The sequence below is a fragment of the Syngnathus acus genome, chromosome 10, assembly GCF_901709675.1.
Source record: "Syngnathus acus chromosome 10, fSynAcu1.2, whole genome shotgun sequence".
Lineage (NCBI taxonomy): Eukaryota > Metazoa > Chordata > Actinopteri > Syngnathiformes > Syngnathidae > Syngnathus > Syngnathus acus.
Window position 1 is genome coordinate 17,587,970 of NC_051095.1, and position 26,961 is coordinate 17,614,930.

A 26,961-nucleotide genomic window follows, 5' to 3' on the forward strand; every position below is an offset into this window, starting at 1 on the left:
ACGGACATGGTTGATTTTCTATTTCAATTCTGATCACAAGGCAATTGGTTGCGGCCCACACAAACCCTCTTTTGCTATGCATGGCACTCTAATACTCTCAGCCCTTGTGGACAAAAGGCATAACGGTGAGCCAGGGGCATTTCATTTCATGCTCTGCCTCCTCAACCCCAGATGTTCACCTCCAAAACATCTCCAGATACAGGTAGGGGGCTTAATGACCTGCAAATTGCCCCAGGCTCAGGTAGTGAAATGCAAGCCCCATATAATTTTAATTGAGAAATTTGGATGAAAATCAAATGGTAATGTGCTGTATGCATGGAAAGTTTTCAAGTCACTGTGAGATTTGTGTGCAGCATGGTCTAAGGCAGGGGTCACCAAACTACGGCCCGCGGGCCGGATACGGCCCACGGGACCGTTTAATCCGGCCCGCCAACCCTGAACAAATTGTATTATTAAACTTTTTTTTTTGGTCATTTTGCCTGCAATGACTGCGTTTCCCCAGTAGATGGGGAAGCGCTCGCCTGCGCATTTACTACCGGAAGCCGTGTCAGAAAGCTCGGTGCACACTCACAAGTGCGTGTACGTACTCAGTAGTACGGACATGGCGCACTCGCGCTCTATTTGTATCAGTCCCGAATTTAGAGCGTGGGCTGTGACGACAGCATTCTTGTAATTCGCGCGCTGAGCTTTCAGATGCAGTTTTGCGCTAAAGCCACCCACAAACCTTCCCCTGGAATCCTTCCATTAAAATGAGTCGCCCAAGGAAAAGCAAGGTGGACACAGTGCCGAGCGTTTAAAAGAGAGTGGCCAATTTGGCTCGACGTACGCGACGTGACGTTCAGCCACATGAACGTCAACATCAAACCGTCACAGATCGAGGTAAACGGACCAACACCTCGGATCTCACCTAAGAATTGCCACAACAAATTTTACTCCAGACTATGACGCACTAGCAAACTTTAACAAAAAAGACAGCGGTGTCTACAAGCCTACTGGAACCTACAAAAGGATTATAAGGAAGGAACACAAGAACTTTAAGAGACTGCTCATATGTGTCAGAGAGATTCTGCTCTGACAACTGAGCTGAACTTTTATCTGTTAAGATTGTGCATGGCACAACAGAAAGTTCATGTTCCATGGCTTTTTTTTCTATGAGGAACCCAGAGAGAGTTATTTAGTTATTATTTATTTCCTGTTTTTTCTGTGAAGAACTCAGAGAGGGTTATTTAGTTATTATTTATTTCATTAATAGTGTTATTATTTGTTTCCTGACTTTTTTTCTGTAAAGAACCTGGAAAGGGTTATTAAATAACCGTTATTTGGTTATATGCGGCTTTCTGGAAAACAATAAATTTTTTAAGCTCCCCTACGATCGTCACACTTTTTCTGTTACAAACTGACACCGGCCCCCCCATCAGAGAAGGGAAAAGTTATGTGGCCCTCACAGGAAAAAGTTTGGGGACCCCTGGTCTAAGGTATGGCAGCCCTTCTCCTCATGAGACACTCCTCTCATATTCAGAGTGGATTGCACTGTGTAATAAATGCTTTGGTCATGTAATCGCATCTGGTAAATGAAGCAGAGACATAGGACCCTTTGAATGCACAATGGTACCATACATTTACAATTCAATCTGACAGGGTGCCTATTAGAAGCCATAAAGTTGCTCAACTGTTGTTAAGACACCCTCAATAACCCTCCTTGCACACACACATAGGCCTGCACGTACGCGCACGCACGCACGCACGCACGCACACACGCACACACACACACACACACACACACACTTAAATTGATGTGCTTAACATTGCAGTTTATGTATTTCAATTTATTTTACATGCTTGTTCTACTTCACCTGTCACCTGTATTTGTGGTGGCTAATAGCTTAAGAGTGACTAAACAAGCTTTTTGCCTGCAGTCAGACATTGCTGTATATTAAGGGAACCTACTTACTGTAAGTGTACTTCAATTGTTGCTATGCTGATCTTACAAACATCGCAATGAAGCAAACTATATCTTAAATGATTCAAGTCACAACTTTGTTTCAGTCTGTTATTTTCTGGGGGGGGTTTCTTTTCATGTGTACTGCACTTTTCATTGACTTTCCTGACACCCTTAAAACTGCTGGGTTAAAAATTGGACCGACCCAGTATATTGAGTCAACTTTTTCTTTTTTTTTTGAGAAGCTGCTAATTTCTGTGGTTAAATTTCAACCAAGCACATTACCTTAAAATGACCCACCATCTAGTGTGGATGGATGAATGGGTTACATAGTTTTTCTTCTTTCACTGTTGTGAATATTAATGCTGTCAAGAGTGATGGTTTTGAATCAGGCCCAAATGTCTATGAGATGGTGGCTCATTTTAACACCTACGTACAAACCATCCATCCATCCAGCCATTTTTTTCCAATCTTGTCCTTCTTGTCAATGGTCAACTGGAGCCTACCCCACTGGACTTCAGATGAGAATAGTTGCACACACCGGATTTGTCGGCAGCCAATAATAGGGCACATACTGTGTAAATAAGCAACCTACACAAGCACAGGAAGACAATGCAAACTCCACACAGTTTCGAATTATGTGGCAGATGTGCCAACCACTAACTTACTGTGGTGCCGCTGCAAACCATGTACATATGGGTTTGGTGGAGAATGTATAACAGACTCAAGTGCACATGCACACACCTATCCTGCAAATGCACTATAGGCACGCATGAAGCCCTTTGGGAAGCCTTCCAACAGGCACCAGCCAATGGCGCCATGGCCAGCTGCTCCTTCCCCACCTCCGCTCAGCTGTCCGAGCCCAGAGCAGCCTTTGAACAGCCTATTACCCGGACATAACACCAGGGGAAAGCAATCAACTCCAGAGGTACAGCTCTTTCATACCAGATGGTTTGGGAGATGAATCGAGCCATTACATTATTGCAGGATAATTCCTTAGATGAAGCTAATTAAAAAGAAAAAATAAGTACTATCCTCCTCATTAGTACCTTCTTTGTAACCAGAAAAGAAATTCTCCAGATACACTTGCACTATTTAAAACAAATATGGCTAACATTTGGTTAACATTCTGCACAAGTCCGAATTTGTATCCAATTAAAGAAATCGCGGATATAATGTGTCACATGAGACAATACATTTGATCCAACTTGTTGAAACAAATGTCATAAATTTCGACCCAAGCTAAATAAGGCACTCTTAGTTAGATAGTTAGGTACCTTCCAAGCTTGTGTCAATTCTCATTCAATCGCTTGACTTCATAATCTCTACAATTTGACAATTTTTAATTTTGAGTAGCTAGCTATTATCAAAGTCATGTCTTGAAAACAAACTTATTTTCTTACATTTTGCGTTGGATCTCACACAGAGTTGAGTTGACACTATGACACTGAAAGGTAACTCTCGATGTTGACATACAATTAGTTGAAAATTGTGAACTTAACAGCAAGAAACTCCTACAGTTGATGCAGGTTGAGGTAAAATATTATGTTGTATGTCATGTTTGTGACGAATCATCACACATCACGTCCTCATAAAATGCCGTTTGATCATCATAGATAACTTTTATTCAATAAGTATCAAGCAAAATTTGAATTCTTCCAGAGCCTATGGACTGTTTTGATTTAGCACAATTTATATAACAAAAAAAACAATTATTGTCAAGTTTTACAAACTAACTTTTAGGTTATTTCTGAAGACAAAAAGCTCATCCAAGTATGTTTAATACCTGCACTGGTTTAAGCAGAAGTAGCAGCAGCAAGAAGCTCCACCGCAATGTGCGTCGTAGCTATATTTTAAGGATTCAGGTAAACTCTCAAACAGTGCTTATTGCACTCTTATCCACTTTTGTCTTAATGAAAAGCATGTCCTGAATCTGTCAAGGAAGATTAGGTGAATATCATTACTATTGTCCTTTTGCCAATGTGGAATCACTGTATCCACAGGGATTACCGCTCAAGCCGCCTGAGTCAGTTTTAACGCTCCACTGAGAGAATGTTGAGCTGAGTACTTCGTATAGACCACCTGTGTTGGAGAATTCCAATCAAATAGAAATATTAGTCATTTGTAGTCAAATACAGTTGCAAGAAGAAGAAAAAAGCATGTGAACCCTTTAGAATTACCTGGATTTCTGCACAAATTGCTCATAAATGTGATCTGATCTTCAGCTTAGTCACAACAGAAAATTCTGCTTAAACTATAACCACACAAACAATGTTTTCATGGTTTAATTGAAACAATGTAAAATGTCACACAGTGCAGGTTGAAAAAGTGTATTAGCACTTCACGAACTTCAAGAGCTAATCTGAATCAGGCATCAGCCAATCTAAACTTCAATTAAAGTGACCAGATTGAACGTATTAGTTAAAGCTGCCCTCCCCGAATGCCATTGCCTGATGTGAATCAAGCCTCACGCAACAGAGCTCTCAGGATAATGAGGGCCCTCTTTTGGTTGACAGGTACAGCCATAAAAAGTGTACGTTTTGGTGGCGGGCAAGTCTAGTCTCGTGTTTGGGACCACGCTGCGACTCACTGGGCGTTCTGGCACACCAAGCTGCTGTGCTCTTGACGCACTGACAAAGTTTGGTCAGAGAAAGTAGGCCGGGCCAACTCCCTTTCTGTGCTGGAGCAAGTCTGGTTTTTTTTCTGCTTTTTTAATTCGATCTGCGTGTTGTGAGGCGTTCAGGCGGACCAAGAATATTTTTCATTACATTCTTCCCGCAAATCTGCAAATTTGGTGTAAAAAAGCAGACAAAATCATACATTACCAAAAAACGCGTCTAACTCGAGGTGCAGGCGGCGTAATGCAATTTTGGTGTGTTTGGTTGAGAAACAGGCAGATAGATTAGGCATTCTGCGGTTGTGTCATTGTAGGAATCAATTTATTGAAAGAATTAGAATCATCTCCTCTTCACTATTTTGCCGGTCTGATCAGCAACCACATTAAACAGTTGGTTGTAGTTGTAGTTGTTGCTCGACAAGGGTCAAACACTTATTGAAAACGTTCACAAAAAGTTCACATGCTTTTTCCACGCTACACTGTTAAACATTTCTCATTCATCTTTTGACGCCAATGTTTTCAGTATACAGCAATAATAAAGGAATTGGCTGCACCTCGTTTCAAAAGCTGTGTATTGGTGAAAAAAAAAATCTTTTTCTCAGCAAACGCAAATATGCCAGTTACGAATTGTATTGAATTCCTGTACAACTTTTTTTATGTGCTTTACATATCACATTGTGTACGAATACAGATAACATTTGAACCTAGCATTCAATATTTGGTGCCTCCTAATGTCAGTTAAGGTTTTAATACCGTATTTTTCAGACTAAAAGTCACTCCGGAATATAGGTCGCATTAGCCATAAAATGCACAATAACGTGAAAAGAAACATATATAAGTCGCTCCGGAGTATAAGTCGCATTTTGGGGGAAATTTATTCAACAAAATCCAACACCAAGAACAGACATGAACGAGCAACAACAGGCTAAACGATAGGTATCCTAACGTGACAAACACAAACGAGGAGCTGAGAACGGGCCTGACGTAACATTCAGAGTTATTCAAAAAACTATTACATAAATAACACGTTTATAAAACCATGTGTCACTCCAATTCATTAAATCCACCGATCGTCCTTTGTCAACAATGGGTGCGCGCCGCTGACGGCGCTTGCACTTCAAAATATTCCACAGGCCCATATAACGATATATAAATTATATATCAAATAACTATTATATAAGCAATAATATTATCAAACCATCTGTGTCACTCCAAATCATTAAATCCATCGATCAAATTCCTCGTCCTTTGTCAACAACGGCGCGCGTGCGCCCTGACGTCAGCCTTCTCGTTATTCCACAGATCTAGTATATAACTATATTGTAGCGTTAACAAAGTACAAGGAACCAAGCACCGGCGTCGACTTCCAGTCGTGTGGCGGCGTGGACTTCCATCCCCGGAGGTGGCACTTCCAGCCACGGAGGTGGAAGAGAGCTCCATAGAATAGGACCGGGCGTGCGTAAAAGCCATGTCAGAGCCCCATCCACCGTCCCCGGGCAGCCACCCGGCCGAGCGCCGGCCCCCGACTTCCATCCACGGAGGTGAAAGAGAGCTCCGTAGAGTAGGACCGGGCGTGCGTAAAAGCCATAATAGTTTTTCAAACCTTCTGTGTCACTCCAAATCCTTAAATCCTTCAAACTCTTCGTCCTCCGTGTCACTTACAAACAAAGCCGCGAATGATGCCGGTAGTACGTGGGGCCCTTCGTCATCTTCGTCATCCCGTGATCGAATCTTTGTCCTTAATGTAAACAACCGCCGCGCCGCGCTGCTGACGTCACTTAAAATTCAAATTACAATAATCCCTTGCTACATCGCGGTTCGTCTATTGCGGTTTCACTTTTTTTTTTTTTTTTTTGGAAAATTTATTAAGAAATTCACATATAAGTCGCTCCTCAGTATAAGTCGCCCCCCCACCCAATCTATGAAAAAAAACGCGATTTATAGTCCAAAAAATACGGTACATTTGCACTTGACAAAGCTTCCCCCCAGGAGTAATCATTAGCTGTCACACAAGCTGCAGTATAAGCGTGATAACTGCAACATACATTCTGTATCCTAAGACCAAAACAACATGCAGTAGGTCTTTATCCCCATGATGACCATATGATCCACAGTGGCCTTTCCTCGTGTGTAAAGACTTTGATTACATTCTTGTTAGCGGAGCAAAAAAGAAAGTCCTTGGTTCAACACCACAGGCCGGCTGTCATGGTAACAGTAATAAATGTGTCCGAGGATGAACAGTGGCCTGCCATTCCAGTTTCTTTGTGACTCATTCAAGTAAAATGTTACCTTTGTGTTGTCACAAAGCTGAGTCATTCTGAGTCTGTTCTATAAACACAACATACAAAACTCAAGCTTTTCAAATAAAAATGATCTAAAAGATTTTGCTCTGTAGAGTTCCGGTTGGAATTCCGACTGCCTGCCTCACTTGTGGAGTTCATATGTTTCAGTTTAATATTTTGTCACTTGGAGTGGGTGCAGTGCTCGAATGCTTAATTATTCATAAAGGACATTGGGTGCTTGCTAAAACGGACCTGAATCTGGCTCCGTGCCTGTGAGCACATTTTTGAGACACACACACACACACACACACACACACACACACACACACACACACACACACACACACACACACACACACACACACACACACACACACACTATAGATAGATAGATAGATAGATAGATAGATAGATAGATAGATAGATAGATAGATAGATAGATAGATAGATAGATAGATAGATAGATTCATCGGTTCCATTAGCGGCTCTATAGCTGTCATTTCTTCCATATTTTAAAGAGCTCTGACACTCCATTTTGGTATCTTGAAGCTATCTGAGCTCCATCCATCCATGGCGATGGTTTGAACTCTAACTTTTAGTTTCTTCTCGTTTCCTGTGTAATTTGGGTGTAAAAGTAAAAGAAACATCAATCAAAATGGTAATACCACTCTCAGTATGACAGTAATTCAAGCCCAGCTATTCAGTCAAGATCAGCAACAACGGCCAATCATGCAAATTGCATCTGGAAAACACTTGTTTCACTCAATAACCCACACAACATACACACATCAGCGTATAATAAACACATACCGAGTAAACAGAATTTCCATAGTTGTCATCAACACTGTTTTTATCCGACAGAAGACGTGCAACTGTAGGAGTGACATAAAATCAGGAGTAATCCATGAAATAGTCATGTACTACTGTGAGGTGTAATTTCCATTCAGGATGTGATTGCATGCACTTGCTACATGATTTCAAACAATTGTTTATGTTGTTTTTCATGACTGGTTCCTGATCACCATGTAGATATGGTTTGGATAAAAATGTTTTCTTGGTTCCATTATGCCTCTTACCTCTAAGTCTTTTGCATACAAAAAACAGTCAGACAAAAACACCGTCTTCAGCGACACAAATGAGACAATGTCCGAAGCCTTTTTCTTCCCAAGAGATTAAAAAAACAACCACATAAACTTTAAATAGTACATATGCAAAGCTCTGAACATAGTGTAAGTGCAACCTTGAAATGCTAATATTTTTAAGTCTCAAGAGTTTCTCTGACAGATACTCTGAAGTATAGTTTGATGTTTATGTAAATCACATCTTGCTGACAGATGTAATGCCGTCTTCTCAAGTGCAAACAAAGAAGCAGAGGCAAAGAGGGAGTAAGCAAAAAAGAGCATGCCTATTGTTTCGACAGCTTGTGTCCCCAGCTTCTGGCATCGGGCAGGAACAGCTTGTCAAGATTAATGAAATGTTGCTTTTATTGATCTACAGCATGTAGCATATAAATACATACTTTACAAAAAAAAAATGTCTGCAGTCACTTATATGATACCCTGCAGTGAGTGCGGCTTTAGTTTGTAAAGTTTCTCAAGCATTTTTTGGGGCATCCAACAAAAATGACAATTCTGTCAACTGACACACAATTTTAAAACAAATGTCTAGCACCCGTTTTAGCGAATAGATGATCTTAATGCCTGCCATATTCTGGGGCTTTAAATTCCATTCAATGAGGTGAAATTCTAGATCAAGTGAATGATTTTCAGTGTGACTTGTTAACGGGAACGGGGACACAATAACAAGATCGTGGCAATCACTGCTCCCTCATTTTCCTCTCCCCATTTAATTTTCCAATTTACTTCCTCCACATAGTTAGAAGTGAGTTTTATTCTGGTTAGATAACACGCCTAATGAGAGTTACTAGGAGCTTGTTGGAATCATTCCCTGATAATACGCACATCCGGAATGCAACGAATGAGAATTATTTATTTTTATTTTATTTCTATCGCTGGTAAGGCGGAGGGCAATTAGCACGCATCACTCACAGTTCTGTGATTAGGATTCAGATCTGGGCTTGTCACGGAACAGAGACAAGGCGACCAAATGCAGCACAATCCTTTATTGAAAAGGGGGAACGGGGAAGTGGAATGCTGGACTTGCGATCTGGCTGGCGTGGCTGAGCAGCAGAGCTCAGCGCGTAGTCGGAGGCAGGCAGATGGGTGGTCGAGGCAGGCGGCGATCAGAAGCGTGGTCAAGGGACGAGCCAGTAGTCGGGGCAGGCGGCGATCAAAGCATGGTCAGTCAGTTTACGGAAGCAGTTGGCAACAGAGATCGTTCCGGGGACAAAAAAAAGCAGTGGTGTCACGAGCAGGGTAAGCAGACGAACTGACAACCACTGGCAGAATACACAGAGTTAAAGTAGGGGACCTAACGAGCTGTAGCAGGTGCTGGCAATTACCGTATTTTCCGCCCTAAAAGGCGCACCGGGTTATAAGGCGCACCTTCAATGAACGGCCCATTTTAAAACTTTGTCCATATATAAGGCGCACCGGCTTATAAGGCGCATAAAATAGAAGCTATACTGCATCAAACTGAGGTTGACTAGGGTTGCGGTATGCATCCACTAGCCAATAACCAACGAGCCCTCTGTAAACAATCGCGTTTCTGAAACGATCTCCTATAAAATGATCAGAACTGACTAAAGTTCGATCTAACGCATTGGTACTACTTACCTATGTTTCCCTTCCATATCGATCCGTAGATTTACTCGAAACATTAACAGAGCAGCCTATTTTGACATGAAATAGCCTGGTACGTATAGCAGCTATCGCAATAGCATTAGCCATCCGCAAAGTCTCACGAGCCTCAGCTCGCAATCTCCCATGAGCCTCAGCAAAGTGTAAACAATCGCGTTTCTCAAACGATCTCCTATAAAATGATCGGAACTGACTAAAGTTCGATCTAACGCATTGGTACTACTTACCTATGTTTCCCTTCCATATCGATCCGTAGATTTACTCGAAACATTAACAGAGCAGCCTATTTTGACATGAAATAGCCTGGTACGTATAGCAGCTATCGCAATAGCATTAGCCATCCGCAAAGTCTCACGAGCCTCAGCTCGCAATCTCCCATGAGCCTCAGCAAAGTGTAAACAATCGCGTTTCTCAAACGATCTCCTATAAAATGATCGGAACTGACTAAAGTTCGATCTAACGCATTGGTACTACTTACCTATGTTTCCCTTCCATATCGATCCGTAGATTTACTCGAAACATTAACAGAGCAGCCTATTTTGACATGAATAGCCTGGTACGTATAGCAGCTATCGCAATAGCATTAGCCATCCGCAAAGTCTCACGAGCCTCAGCTCGCAATCTCCCATGAGCCTCAGCAAAGTGTAAACAATCGCGTTTCTCAAACGATCTCCTATAAAATGATCGGAACTGACTAAAGTTCGATCTAACGCATTGGTACTACTTACCTATGTTTCCCTTCCATATCGATCCGTAGATTTACTCGAAACATTAACAGAGCAGCCTATTTTGACATGAAATAGCCTGGTACGTATAGCAGCTATCGCAATAGCATTAGCCATCCGCAAAGTCTCACGAGCCTCAGCTCGCAATCTCCCATGAGCCTCAGCAAAGTGTAAACAATCGCGTTTCTCAAACGATCTCCTATAAAATGATCGGAACTGACTAAAGTTCGATCTAACGCATTGGTACTACTTACCTATGTTTCCCTTCCATATCGATCCGTAGATTTACTCGAAACATTAACAGAGCAGCCTATTTTGACATGAAATAGCCTCGCGGGTACAACAGCTATTCGGTGACGCCCCCTGACTACAGTTGCCGTAATGCTGGGAAGCGATGCGACCTTGTAATTTACTAGTCGTACTAAAACGTACTGAAACATTTTGGCAGAGCACTGTGTACAACCAGTATGGATCAACAAATTCATCAGTTGATCCATATATAAGGCGCACTGGCCTATAAGGCGCACTGTCGGCTTTTGAGAAAATTTTAGGTTTTTAGGTGCGCCTTTTAGGGCGGAAAATACGGTACTTGATTGGGGCTTGGCTGGAAGTCAGGTGACGCAGGAACGTCACAGGGCTCTGGCCATCCTGTGCGGCGTTTGCATGTTCTTCTGGCTTCCTCACTTCACTCCAACATGACAACATTCTCTTCAGGTTGATAGTATTTAATTGTCAGAGGTGTGATTGTGAGAGTAAAACCAAGATTTTATGATTATGTTTGATAATGTTTCTGATTAAGATTTCAGCAAACTTGGCCCAATTCTTTTAAAGCCCTATAGATGCAGAAGGTTTTTAAAGGGCTGTTCTGTTTCATGCAAAACAAACCACTACCCCCAAATCCTTTTTGGGGTTTCTTGGTGACGTTAATTTGAACCCAAACAGTCCACACAGCCACAAATAATATAGTATTACAACCCTGTTTATCAGGTAATACTTTATGTGGGTGGTGTACTCTCTAAAGAATGTAATATTCAACAGCAATAGATGCCCTGTTGAACTGAACGGGCCATGACAGTGTAACATGTCAACCCTGAATTCATTCTACTTGCATGACACACTGTGGTTATAACAAGAACAAGTGACCTGACCTAGCCTCCTCTACCGTCTGCTTAAAACTTCTTGGTGGTTTAAATGTTATCAGTTTGAAAGATAATGCACCTCCCTTTCACTTCCTGGGGCCAGGGGTATTAATTACAGTTGAAACAGTGGATTGGTATTCGGTCTGAAATCCCACAATTGTGTTGGCACCTTGATGTTTGATTGGATCGGTACAAATAAAATGTAAATGCAAATTTGCTTGATATCAGCTCTTGCTCGGGGTGGAATAGGAAACTGGTTACATTCAGACAATCTGGCTGCATGGACTAGTACCTTCCCTCCCTTGTCGTTTTGAGCGCAGCATTTGCGTGATTTATAAATTTCCAGTCAATTTCAGATCCTGGGCGCCTTCCTTGACATTTTCACACTCCCACATAGCATATTTCTAAGCAGGTGAAAATCTATAATCTGTGTCAATGGTATCACATGGTGTATTCGCAGAGGGGCTCTGCACGCACTAAACTGGCCAAGATTGCAGTGTAGCGGCTCAGAGGAGGTAAAATGTTTGTTCTTACTTCTCCTGTCATACCTGTGCCTCAGGGTCTACAGCAGTTACTCATAGGCTGCAGGAGCAGACAATCCAATATTCTGCTTTGCTTTCCACAGAGCTTACCATGCTCCCAAATCTCTTTTCATAGAAAAGAGGTGTGGAGCAGAAATAAATTCACAAATGCTGGAATGTGTTAATCTTCTTCAATAGGGTTTGATCAGGTCAAATCCTAACTGCTCATGGCACTGTCCACAGTGGTTAACAGGAACACTTTTTTTCAAAATCCTTCAATTATTTGAGTTATTTATTCATGTCTGTGCTACAGCTTTCCTTTTGTTGACCACACAGCTAAGGATTTTTCATCATATATTATCGGCTGCGGCTTTTGTCAAAGCATCATAGCGTTACTTTCAACAGTCCGCTCCGGCACAGGATCGGCGGAGTAAACTTTGGAAACATCCAATAGGACACTTGGGCATATTTTGCGATTCAAACTACAACTCCTCAACTTGCAGGCTTTTTTGAGATATAATCTGTCGCCTGGATAATTTTTATGATTTTGAGTTGTTAACCAAATTTTACAAAGGATCACTTCAAGAACAGATCTCCAAAAAGCTGGCCAAGTCCTTAAATTATTTACTGGCACTCACAATTTAAGTTAACTGGAATACTAAACATGCAACAAAGAGAATTATGTGTTGTGTATTTACCCAAACACCTGGGGGATTTGTCCAACGCAAGTCTGCAAGTTTGATGCTGACACACAATGCAAAACGTCATAGACTGGATAATGAAATGGCCTAGCTGTATGGGTGCGGCTAATAAAGAATACCGTAATTTCTGGACTGGATAAGCCGCACCCGAATATAAGCCGCATCAGCTAAAATTAGGGGAAAATCCTGTTTTGTTCATATATAAGGCGTACTGGACTATAAACCGCAGGTGTTTTAATGTTTAATTTTCATATATAAGAAAATATGCACAAATCATAAAATATCATAAAAAAATGAAAAAGCCGCACTGGACTATAAATTGCAGGGTTCAAAGCTTGTGCAAAAAGTGAAGGCTTATAGTCCAGAAAATACAGTAATTAATTATTTTGGACAGGGCAGACCTTTTTCTGCATCTAGCAGAAAAGGCTCCATGTCCATGATCTTTTTGTCATGTTGAATTATGTTATTAGGGGATGTTTTTATAAAATTCAATACCATTTTTTGTAGGAATTGTATGGTTGGCTGGAATAGATCAATAGCATTTCCATTAATTTCAATGTGGAAAGATGATTTGAGGTACTTGTGTTTTGGGTTATAGGCATGGTCGAATTAAACTTGTGAGTTATCCAGCAGTGTATTTGATTACTCAACATTTGATGTTACCTCTTGAAAAGCTGATATATATTTTCTTAAGGAAAAAGTAGAATGAAGCCCACATTTTTTACTGTAATAGCAAGTCAATTCATCTGTATATGTCAAAATACTTAACATAACCCACACATATGGAATGGCCTGTCTGAGTCACGTATGGTAATTTGATTTACATTATAATCATTTGTGGCATTTGGATTGAGTTGTAGAGCTACTTGTGACATTAATTCTCGCGAGTGAGTAGAAAAGATAATTGTATATGATGGCCACTAAAGAGCGTGTATCCGCTATCTGTGTGCATCTATTCATTGTGACAGTCACGATCATTAGTCTTTGCCTGATCTTTGCGGCTAATCTATCTTGACATGATCATTTGCATCCGTTCAGAACGAGGCGCTTTCGTGAACCTTTGCTCAGTAGGGTGGCACGACGGCATGCACAGCAGAAGAGACAAGAGGATGTATTCAGTGTTCCATTCTGTCAGAGCTACACAGGCTGTTAACAGCAGAGATAAGAACAAGCTGGGCCGCCGAGGTTTTGTTCATTGTGTCACCAAATTACACTTGACAAGTGGAGAGAAAATTGCTTGATTGATGTACAGTGTTTTTCTGCGTGCAATTAATACACTACTAATAGCCCTCCATCTGTCCTCTACACTGCACAGTAAAACTGAGAGGAAGGCATGCCAACACATTCCGTGGAAGGCACCAAAGTGACCGTCAGGCGATGTGAAATATTATGTTTCCTTACAGAGATTTTGTTACCTAATGGCTTGTCCGTATGCCATGGGGAAATGTAATGGAGCATGTAATGGATAAAGGATTGTATTTATGGGCATGTGTTGACTTAACAATATTGATCTGGAATATATATATATATAAATAAATGCTGAAACATTTTTCAGGGAAATTGGAATGAAGTGTTTCTGAGGTATGCTATGAATAACCCAAAAATGTACATCAACATAAAGTAGCTTTCTCTTATTAAAAAAAATAGCTAAAAAATCAATCAACCAATTCAAATATTATAATGTTGAGAAACAACCCGGTGGGAACGGTGACATTGGCGGTGTGTTTTGCTAACTGGAGTTAAATAATCCGCCCAAGAAATTTGTTGTATGTGTGTGTGAATGCAGGATTGATTGACACGTTTTGGCCTTTACTCTTGTCACGGCATGATGTGTTTTAAAATAATATTTTAAAAAATTTGGGGCCAGAGATGGATGATTTTTCAAAAGATCATTTTAATAATATTCTACTGTCAGCTCATACAAACAGTTTAAAAATATAGCACGGTGATAAAGAGAATATCCTGAAGATTTCAGCAGCATAAAACGACATGCAGACCGAGTAAAACAACATGCCGTTAATTTACATTTAAAAAGAATTAGGATGCTTCCATCAGTACAAAGATGGATGAGAAGGACATTCAGATGGATAAACAACAGAGCACCCAATCAAACAATGGGTGCAAATGATGATGATATGGAGGAAGAGAGGCAAAGAAGAGAGCAGCAGGATTGTGATGGATGACAACATCCAGGATAGTATCATATCTCTGTGGATTAATGTTCTGGGAAGCTGGCCCCGGAGTGTGCTTGTGCATATCATTAAGTCTCTGTGAAAAGGGGAAGGGAGGGCAGCATCGGAGCTCTCTCTCGGCATAGTGCACGGATAGGGTACATTTTACAGCTGGACTTGCAGAGTCTAAAGGCAATCCAGGATTGGGTTTTCTGTTGTTTCACGAAGCATTTAAGATGATATACGCTTCATGTGAATTAAGAAAGAAAATTTGAGGTATCGTAGGCCATCAGGTCTCTTTTAATGACAAAATTATTTTTGGGTGTTGCAAACACATTCAAATTTTTTTGCGTAACAAATTGCGTGCTATCCAAGAGTTTACTTGTTTGCATTGATCTGTGCACTGTGTGTGTCACTCTTCCAGAGGGCAGTTTTAAAAACATCATCATATTAAATCAAACATCAAATATTGGATGGCAACCGTATAATTTGACGGGGCTGTACGCAGAGCCCAGCTGTGGTATGAAGCATTGATTGTTCATCAGCTTAGTATGCTGCAGTGCAGACCCGACATTGGTGGAAAGGAAACCTGAAGGCCTCGATCGATAGCTGCAGGCCTGTAACGCTTTCCATCAGGTCCGGAGTGAAGGACTCCAACCTTTTTCTTCCAGGCCGTAGCCTAACCTTTGCCCAAGGATGATTAAGAAGCTCATCATTTCTAATGAGAAATTAGGCCACTGAAAATGACTGTCAGCACCACATTGCCGTTCTCTCGAACTGGGAACGTCTGGGAACTGTCTTCATCATAAAGAACTTGGAACATTTCTGAACTGTACATGAGTGACAGGCAGCAAGCGTCAAATAGTAGCCACAATAGTAGCCTGTCATAACATTTTCTATTCTGCGAATGGGGAAATAATGAGTATTGCTGCACAATTGTCAAATTGTGGTAGCAGAAGAACGCAATATCTGGGAACATATAGCTCTTGCCCTCATATACACCATTTTGATCATCTTTAGCCTAGAAGACACGCACTTGTTCTCCACAAAGAACCCTGAATTACACCCTCTCTCAAATCACGTGTTCCATGCTGAAGCAGTGAATCAATCCAATTGACAGAAACATAGTCACATTAAAAATGTAATTGCCTGCACTTTATCCATTTAGAGAAAGATGAATGTGAATTCATTAGGCATCCTCTAAAAACCAGATGTTCATTAAATTATGTCTATACAAAAGCCATTGTTCAATAGATTACCAGAATATATGCTTCCAGTAAAATGTGAAGTAATTCATCCCTTTAAGCATTTTAATGGGTGGAAGACAGCAAAAATAACCAATTACTGCAGCTGTGGCAATGTGAATTTTTTTTTTTGCCTGGTATTTTATTATATAACGCAGTATATATTTTTCTATCTGTTAACTCATTAAGTCATTAAGATTTCTTTTTAAATCTGAAATGAAACATGCACAAAGTCATTAATTTTAACTAAGGGATCTAAGGGTATTGTTTTTCTAAATAATAAATGATACATAAATGAAGCAATACTCAGAATAATCGCCTGTGAGCGCAGGCACTAATCCCTGCAGAGATATAAAAAACTCTTGCGTTCAACCTTTGTTGTCCCCATTTTTACAGATATGAGCTTGAGAAATCAAGTAACAAATCTTTAACTTGACACTACATTTGGTAAGAATCTTTAACATTTGCTGCTCTAATTTATCCTTTTTACCCCCCGCACACATTCTTCTGTCCCTCTCACATTCATACGCATTACTTCGTATTCTATTTTAATGATTTTAACCAAGCCAACACATCTCTGGACCTCAAATAGTAGATAAAGCATAGAGAAAGTAAAGGGCATGACGACAGTAGGGTACATCTGTTTTCATTGTTACTTTAGCACAAGGAGTAGGGATATTTACCGCATTGCAGTATATCTAATCCCACGCTTTGGCTACTTTACCATCCATGTTGTTACCTTGAAAATGTGAAGATCTTGTGTGAAGAGAATGATCTACGTTCGTGTGTAAGGATGGCACCAATGAGACTGGACTAACTTGCTAACAAATTGCAGGCCGATCCAAGGCAGCTTTATTTCCGTAGCGTGTTTCGTACACATGTTAACTCAACTGCTTTATGTGATTTAAAGTACATAATTTAAAAGCATTTTAACACTGAAAATTTAAGAACAAAGTATAGAAAAGAACTTATTAAAATTACCAAAAGGTCATGCAGATTATATAATAAATAAATACATATTTATATGACGTGAGAAAAAAAAAGTGTTTAATCTTATATAAAACATCCACATTTAGAGCTGACTAAGGAGTGTAATCAGTGAGAGTCATAAACATTTTAAATACGACTCAGAGATGAAACGTTACACCTTCAATGGAAAAGTACAATGTCACCAAAGCTGAAGACAGCAAGACAGTAGAAGTCCAAAGTCACACAGTCATGTCGATCGTATTCTTTGAGGCGCTGGTCAATGCGCTCCAAGGTCCTAACCCTAACCCCCCTCCCCCCCGCCTTCTTTTTGGAACGGAAGCAGGTCAACAAGACCTGTTTTGATATTGTTGTCCATTATCCATTATCACAAAAGAGCTGCGGAGAAACCAAAGAAAACCTTTCCCTAAACTTTCTAGGAGTACATGAACGTGCGGAAGTGAAAACGTTTGTGACTCCAGAGGGAATCCTTACAAAAGAGGAAAACTTGGGATGTGTAGTTTGGATTTGAAGTACATCGTTTTGTGACACTAGTCCTGGGATTTTCCTGACACACCTTGTACATGTCAGGATTTGAGAAAGGCAGGACCTCAATAGATTATTCCTTTTTTAACTATTTGAAAACAAAGAAAAAAGCTCAAATCGGTACAATGCATAGGATTGCAATTAATTTGATTAGGGCCTTTTCTTTCTATGATCCTCAATAGCTAGAAGCCACTATAGAAGTGTTATGTTGTGCCTAAACGTATTTAAATGTATATTAAATATACACGTTACACTGACAGTACAGTTTTATGAAATCTAACGATCCATATTTTATGAGCTCCTTTCAGGAGGTTCTCAGCTGAATATCTGAAAATGACAGCACACCATCTGCTAAAGAGAAGACTCGTCACTCACACCACTGTAACCAAAACTCTTGCAGTTGTATTACACTCTGACAAGTGAAACATTTTCCCTCCCAAACAAGGTATCTGCATCAACAGTAGACAAAGCTTTATGATTAAAGCAAAAATTAGACTACTATCATGAATTAAGCAGGCCACTTAGTGACTTTGATAGATCATGAGTTGAAAAGCCGGTACCTGATATTTGTTTTCGGCTGCCAATGCCAATTTAAAACGCTGTTAATGCGTGTTAACTGGGATTAAGGCAACAATGGAAGATTTTGCTGCAGGGTGCTATTTCTATACATTTCAAAATAAAAGCAAATGATTAGAATTTACAAATGAAATGCTGTAAATAAGTCTACTTTTGCAACATTTGATGTAAAACTAGTAGAAAGAAATAATGATAAAAATCACTATTCAGCAAATTTAACAGAACTCATCAATTCTGTATACTATTCCCAGCAAGAAACACATTGACATTAAAGACGAAGAAATGTGTGGCCATCAAAGGAGCTTTAAAACTGATGTCATGCTCAAAGTAGCTGCATCCATCAGTTGCTCACAGAAACAGAGCCCCTCATGAGCATTCACTGGGGGGCAGTCAAGTAACATAAACCCTTGTTGGCTGATAGGCGCCTGCAAGATAGTGGAAAGACAGGGCGATGAGCTCATATAGTACAAGTTACATCATTGCTGTGTATGAACATAAAAGTGATGATTGATTGATTGATTGATTGAATATTTATTGATCCCCAGGGGTGGGGAAATTCAGGCCCCAGCAGTGTGTGAGATTAAAAAGTGAATGACAGAAAATAACATCCATTTCTTGCATTGTTTTTCAATGCAGAAGCACTGGCAGAAGAAATGGACAGAAATGGTCTTCTTCCACTTAACGGTCCTATTTTTGTAGACAGGCTCACATGCACTCATCTTTAAAACTATTTTCATTTTTGTAGTAGGGCAATCTAGTTTACTGTGTTTGGTAATTTGGCAGACTGCGTCCGTCACGCTTTGCTGGGCATTTCAGCAAAACAAAGGCGTTTTCTATTCCGTGCCCCCGGCACACCTTACTAATAGGTGACTTAAAGTAGTCCAGATTTAAAAAAACACCAGGTTCAGATTGTGGCACAGGCAGTGTAATGTGATTTTAGATTTGATCCTGGCCAGGCAGACAGATTCTGTGCTATGCTATGTGAAGCGGATGTCACCAAATTCCATCCATAAACCTGACCTCAATGTGTATCGAACGCTCTGAACTATTGTAGGAATCAATTTACTTAATGCATTGTTATTATTATTGCTATTATTATTAGTAGTAGTAGTAGTAGTTGTCGTATTATTATTATTATTATTATTATTACACCTAAATCTCGATTTTAATCACTTCTATCCTACGCGACTTTCTAACGTGGTTTAGTCATGGACCCCAATTGTAAATGACCCCTTCCGCTGCCCAACAACATGCCTTAACTAAATTAACGTAGCAAAGGATCCCTTTGGCTGTCTAAAAACATGCCTTTCTAAAAACACAAGACTTTCCATACAACGTGCTTTCGGGGTTTATGCAATTCCCAAATTCTGGACACCAAAGTCCGCGTAAAATCTAAATGTAGGTGTATAATTATTATCATTATTATCATCATCATCATCATCATCATTATTTTTATTCATTATTATCCTCTATATATTTTTAAAAGCCCCCCTGTGTCACAGCACAACTGTTGTGTGGGGGCGGGGGGCACACATAGATGCTTCGAATGTGAGTTGAAGAAGGTCAAACTTCCGACTATGTAGTGGCCAACTTAACATCATGAGCAAGTGGACAAATTGCAATTCCTTGTCAACGTATTTTGTGCGCATCAATTTCCTGCGCCGACTCTAGCGAGTCCGTAATGTTTGTGCCATGCTGAGTGCATGCCTCTCTTGCGCTGAATTTAAAGGGAATCAGCTTCGATTGGCCCAGAATCAAGTCAGCTGCGTTCAGTACCACAAAGGTGCAAATCCCCATTTCAACGACAAACGACAGCAAAAATACCAAAAGTAAGAAAACTTCACCTATTCACAGTGCGCATGGACTGCACTTTTGCGCTTGACAGAAAAGAGGGGCCTTTAGAATTTGTCTCGCTTCATTGAAGCATATAGAGACACCCTTGAAGTTTATATGGATGTTTTGGGCAGATCGATATTCCACTTTTAACCAAACCAAAGCGAAAATAGATGTGCTGTACTTCTAGGTGAGAAGTGGAACTCACCAACAATTATCACGTGCTGACTGTTGTCTTATCATAGTATCTTGTGAGGTAGGAGCAGCACACACGTGTCGATTTCTGTTCCTTTTCAATCTGGCATACTTCCAATGTGGAAAAGTGACAGGTGCTCAAATATACAATCTGAAAATCACACCATCTCTACCAGGAACTTATTTGGATGAGCTGAAAATTATCCTTCACACAAAGTTCGTGCCAATTCTGACAGAACTCAACATTGAGTATAATAGTCGAAAGAGAGCCAAAGAAAGTGTTATTCAATAAAAGTGCTTCTGGAATTGGTTATGAAATTAAATATAATAAGTCTGAAGCTATTATTGATTCTTAAAATATGATGAATACCTTTTCATTTTTATTAAAAACTCACTCTTGGAGAAATAATTTCAATTTACGACCAATATTGCTATTGATGTTACACTCTTGACTCATCAGCAGCAATACCAGTTACCTTGAAAAAATAATTTAGTTACCTTCTTGATTCATTGATTTTAAAGGGAACCAATTGAGATTACAATTTCCTTTGTTAAGTGCTGTCTATATAGCTACTACTATAAAGTTTTCCCCTCCCTCTGCCCTCTCTTCCCCCTCCGCCGCCCTCTATTCCCCCCCCCCCCCTCTCTTCTCTCCCCCCCGCCCTCTCTCAGAAATATTTAACACGTGTCCAATCAATACACTTTTAGTCTTGGGTCTACGGTTAAGAAATGCTTTATGCAGCATAAATGCTACTGGCAAATGGCAACACATTATTCCCCTCTGGAATTGCCTAAGAATACATTTATTCCAGTGTGATTTTACAGTATTTTTTTCTCTCTTATTATCGAACATTTAACCCTTTAGTAGTCCCATGGACTGCAAATATGTAAGTAGCTATGACAGGAACTACTGAGAATTTTTTCCCTACTAGAAATAAAACCTCTGTACCGATCATCACACAGACGGCCAAATTGTTCTTTTAAATATATAGCAAGGACAAGCATTCTCATCTCTCTTCTTTTCACTGATGCAAACCATGAGCGCTTGAAGATTTTTGTGGTGTTTTAGCTTACCACGGTTTTGCGATCATATATTTCTCATCAGCTGAAAACATGAAAAACACATTTAAGGCTTTTAATAATGCAGGCAAGAGAGACACTTTACTCCATCTGCACAGTGTATCAAAAATTGTGTCAAATCACATGCAGCTCTTTTAATATCATAGCAGCCAAAGTGAACTGGAAAAAAAACCCAAAGTTAAATGTCTTGGTATTGTATTATTCTAATGCATTGTTGTGCAGAGGAAGTATTTGCAAAACAGCCATTCCATATACACAGTACAGTATATGCATTGGAGCGATATGCAGTACAAGCATAATCTAATTTAGGATTGAGCAACTTTGAAGATCGCAAAGGCCACATATTTTTATCTATAGCCCTTGGTTGTCACACTGATCATGCACCGCCTATCACCTACTAACCCCATATATGTGGTGGGATTTCTTTCTCAAATTTTGAGTTACTAAAATTGAATTGGTGGTTGGGTAGGATACATGGACGATAGGAGCACAGATCTGCTACCGTGGAACTGTGTTTCGTCCGACAAGCACATGGCCAATAACTGGCTGTGAGAGGTAGTTTCCAAGCTTTCACTGTTTTTAGATATCTCCATGTGAGATGTAAACCATTAAAAGTGAAATCACATGGTATCCACCAATTCATGGGTCACACTGAGCAAGGCCACAGGCGCCAGTTGCTTATGTCTGATCTAATTAGACGATGCTTTTAGATGCGCTGCAGTCTTTTTTTTTTATCAATACTTAATAAGCTCTCGTGTCAATTAGTGATGATTGGGAGTAAACCATGCAAGAAAAAACTGTCAACTTTCTACCTTTAGGTACACAGCAATAAAGTCAATACAGGAAACATAAACATCAGGTTATACGTAAAAGAGTAAATAACGCAACTAGAGTGTAACTTGAGCGGTAAACACAGTATTGACATGAATTAAATCTTTCCAGCTTTTGACATGAGTATTGAGAGGAGTTTATTTTGTCTGCAAGAGAAGAGCTGACAGAAAAGTAAAAGAATGATCCATGGATCAACCATAAATAACTGCATTATATTCATAGGCTACACACCATAAACCAAAGCCAACCTTGTTATTCAAACTAATAGTAATGCGGGGTTATATGCACAGCTATCAATCGACTCATAACTACAAGTCTGCCCTGCACAAGGATCTCAAACAGGCACTAAAGCAAGATTGTAATCCAAACCTGTAATGCTGCTGGTCATGTTACAGGGGCAGTGCATGTACAAATGTGTGTGTATGCATGTGCGTGTGTGCGTGCGTGTGTGCGTGTTTATGGAAGTCACTGAAGCAAAGACAGAACTCACACTTGAATGATTGAGGTTACCTGGGTGACCTCATAAACCAAAACCCATGGCAGTCTCCCAAGGTGAGCACTGAATTATGCCGTCATTAAAGGACAGGCTCAGTTGCCAAGGTTAGTATGTAAAGTATAATCATCTTTCCCCCCCCTTTTTCCAGTCACTCATTAGTCCCCCCTCATGCACCAACAGAGATTATACCTTGAACTTGCTTCACTATCACTATCTGCCTGTTGGGAATTGTTCCGCTATGGGCCATTTATATCCGGTCTCACTGGCGTCAGCTAGCTCGGCCTACAATTCTGCAGGTGTAGCATTTGTATGTGCACTTGTGTGTCACCTCGTATCCACTCGGGACACAGCTCATTGAGTTTGTCCCATAAAAAAAATTATGCTTTGACTTACCGACACATTTTGGCCCAATTTTTAAGAGAACCACCAGGAAGAACTTTTTGGGGGACTCACTGAGCTCTCAGACCGGATTTAGTTTCTGTGCTTGCAAATGTTCACATAGTAAATTTATACATAGAGATTAAATACATGTTCAACATAATATTCATTTGAAAAGGTGTGTGTGAAAAGTGACGGCAATTATTATACTTGGGAGATTTTAACATAAACACTATGCCACACTTCATCAAATTGCTATGCACACAAGACAGCCAAGTTTAATCAAGCTCCAGAGAGCGACTAGCACTTTTGTTTCAGAGGACATCACATGCTGTCAGAATCAACGCAAGTACTCATTTGCTTTTGTTTACTCAACATTGGCCACTCAGAAACAAGTGTCTTTAAAAGCCTTGGAGATACAGAAAATGAACTCCTTTGTTTTGACTTGTCCTATACGGACATTGTTTTTACATTATTCTTCTTTAGGGATAATTAGCATTTTTACTGCAGTCTCCAAGAGGGCTGCGCAAATTGTTTTTACCATATTTGACCACAGGGCGAATCTCATCCTTTTTACTATTGTTTTCCACTGGGCCATTCCGTATTCTCTTAGCCCAAACTAGTTTTGTATGTTCGACCCCAAGCCTAGGCCTCCAGTTTTTAATACATTCTCCCATAGTGTGAACCTTGTGATTTTTACGACTTCCTCTCATATGGCTCAGCCTGTGGTTTGGAAAAAAAATTTTCCCAAGTGTTGCTACGTCACAGTTCTTTTACTGCTGTATCTAACTTTTCACAATATTCTTCCGTATATTATTTTCAAAGACCTGTGTTGTGTTTTGGGGATTATAGGCAGAGCTTGTTTGCATTAATTCTATTTGTTTCAAACATGTAAACTATACGTCATCAATCAAATGAGAATGCATTTTATTTGTTTCAAACATGTAAACTATACATCATCAATCAAATGAAGACACAAATAAAAAGCAAAAACAAGGTGAAAGTCATTTAAATTATGACTTTGTATAAATACTAGGTATAAACAGAAAACAATCTGCACAAAATGGGCGGAGTCTACTTGTTTGAAAAGGAGTGGGAAAAAGTAAGACGTAAGAGTAAGTAACGTAACATACTAAATGAACAACAACCTAAAAATCTCAAGAGACGTAAGTAAGTAAGAGTAAAAGTTATTATTATTACCTAATTAATTTCCTATTGCGCTGGATAACCACTGATATTGGTGGAGGGCCGACTTTTGCTAGAAAGCCATCTGCTTACAGTACACTATCTGGGCTTGGGAAAAGAGGGCAACATTCCAACATGTCGCAACAGCTCAGAACTATATTGTTCTCAGTTTTTGCACATGTATTCAGCAATCATTTATCATTTTTTCGGCAAACATACTATCTACATATAATTTATTTAAAGACAAATCTCTCAATTCCCTTTACAGAGTCTTTAATTGATGATTACGTTTATCTACTTTATTCATTCCTCCTCGCCAATTTGCTAACGAAATACCAGTATTGGACAAGAGGCTATTCATGACTGAATTGGCAGCAATGGTGATGATGCTTCAAGCAAAGGGTACTTTACTACTCATAAGTGGGTAGGATGCACAGCAGCGGAGAAAACACGATATTACTGAGAGGATGTCTTTACGTTATCCAGTAATAGCACACATTAATTTTGCCACTGGACCTACTCCAACAATGAAGCCTGCAAAAAGCAAAACCAAAGTGGGTTTAGAAATTCCTGCCTTGATAAGAAAATAAAGGGAGTTGGACCTTGCTGATTTCACTGCTCAGAGTCCCTTTTATTCAACTGTAATGTCACATACACCAAACCCTTTTTCCTTCAGCTACAGAAAAAAGTTTCTACTCACAAGTTAAAGGGAGTTTGTCAGTAGGTAGCTGTGCTCTATCGGCTACAGTTTCTGAACTGGATAAGTAAAGTAGTGTTTGAACCCTAAAATACAGGTCTCTTCCCTCATCAGACCCACCGATTCTGTTTTGTCCTCCTTCCTCTTCTACTAACACACATAGAATAATTTCTTCATGCACAACAATTCAAAAAGCTTTATTGTATTGTTACTGTATTGTTATCCATAAACCAATACAGTCACAATCACACACATACTAAAAGAACAACATAAAAATCTCAATAAATAAGTGTAGCTGAAAATGCTGTTGGTTTAAAACAGTGACAGCAGAAGGAACAAATGAATTTTTGTAGACGTTTTTCCTGACACGAGGGACCCTGTAGCGATGTCCTTATGGAAGGAGCTGGAAGGACTTGTTCAGAGGATGGAAGGAGTCAGCTGAGATGGCCTTTGCTTGCCTTCCATCATCATGGGCAATCACTCAAGAACAGTATGATTGTTCTTCTATTGATGGGGCATCGTTTGGTCTTCATGTAGTTTGCACTGCATATATAAGTGGCCGTCATGGTTGTAGTATGGAGTCATCGATTTCTCCTTCCTCCATTGCCTTCTTGCTTCTTCAACATGATGGAGCTCTTATTGTAGCTGTGCCGTACATTCATTGAACCTTTCTGATTTATTGCCTCTTCCTAGGTGTTCAGATTGAAGATGTATGTTTTAATGATGACTTTGCACTGCTTTTTTTTTAATCCCTCATGGGCAAACTGTGCTTCCTTCACTTGGCTGTACAACATATATTTCAGAAGGCCATGCAAATGATATGACCTGTTCATTATAGCTGTTGTGGTGATGCTGCCAATGTTGATAAGATAAGACAGAACTTTATTGATCCCACGATGGGGAAATGTGCTCGTTTCAGCAGCCCAGCATAGGAAATAAATAAATAAATAAGAACAGTAATAGAATAAGTAAACAAGAACACAAGTAAACAAGAATACACCAAGAGAAACTATATACATGAAAGAATTCACAGATATCCATGATGAAGATTTTTTTTATACAGCATGCACGATATGCATTATGAGTGGAGGTATGAGCATCAATGTTAATGTATATGTAGTATACATATTTAAATTGTGCTGCATGCATAAAGTGAGGACAGTGATGGCAGAGTGATCAGGTAGGGTGACTCAGAGGCCCATGATATCACGATATGTTGTAGAGTTGAACTGCCGTCGAGATGAATGACCTGCTAAAACGCTCTTCCCTGCAGTGGGGATGTCTTAGTCTCGGACCAAATGAGCTTCTCAAGTCACCTACGAGCTCATGTAGAGGGGTGGTGAGAATTGTCCATGATGGATGTCAGCTTGGCTAGCATCCTCCACTCTCCCACCACCACCACAGAATCCAAAGGACATCCCAACACAGAGCCAGCCTTCCGCATCAGCTTGTCAATCCTGCTCCTATCTCTCACAATGCATCTGCTCCTCCAGCTGACCACTGCGTAGAACGGGACCGATGCTGAGTCTGAGACTTGCAGACTCCAAAGGACCTTAGTCTCTTCAACAGGTCGAGTCGACTCTGGCCTTTCTTGTACAGGACGTCTGTATTTGTAGACCAGTCCAGCTTGTTATTGAGGTGAACACCCAGGTCCTCGTAAGAGACCACTGTTTCGATGTCCTTACCCTGGATGTTCACTGGTGCTGTGCGGGGGTGACTTTCTCCTGAAATCAATGAGGATCTCCTTCATCTTGCTGGCATTGATTTTAAGAGCGTTGGTCCCACACCAGTTCACAAAGTCAGTGATGACGCCCCTGTATTCATGATTGTTCCCATCTGGTACGCATCCAATGATGGCCATATCATCCGAGACCTCTGCAGTTTTCCTTTCAGCAGTGCAGGCTGGATGGTGTTGAGCGCACTAAATCAAAAAAAAATCAAAGAACATGACTCTCACAGTGTTCGCCGCCTGCTCCAGATAAGAGGGGGATCTGTGTAGCAAGTCTTCCTTGGATGACAGCTTCTTCTACTCCAATGCTAGCCCGGTAGGCAAACTGCAGGGGGTCAAGTGGGCGGAGTT

At 40.2% G+C, this 26,961-nt stretch overlaps 1 long non-coding RNA gene across 1 annotated transcript; it reads left to right on the top strand.

Annotated features, from left to right (window-relative positions):
- The first annotated feature begins 2,144 nt into the window (after nucleotides 1-2,144).
- LOC119128739 lies at nucleotides 2,145-24,090 on the top strand. Its single transcript, XR_005099069.1, has 3 exons — nucleotides 2,145-2,156; nucleotides 2,349-2,351; nucleotides 23,919-24,090. It is a non-coding gene; the product is annotated as an uncharacterized LOC119128739 (long non-coding RNA).
- Nucleotides 24,091-26,961: the final 2,871 nt, after the last annotated feature.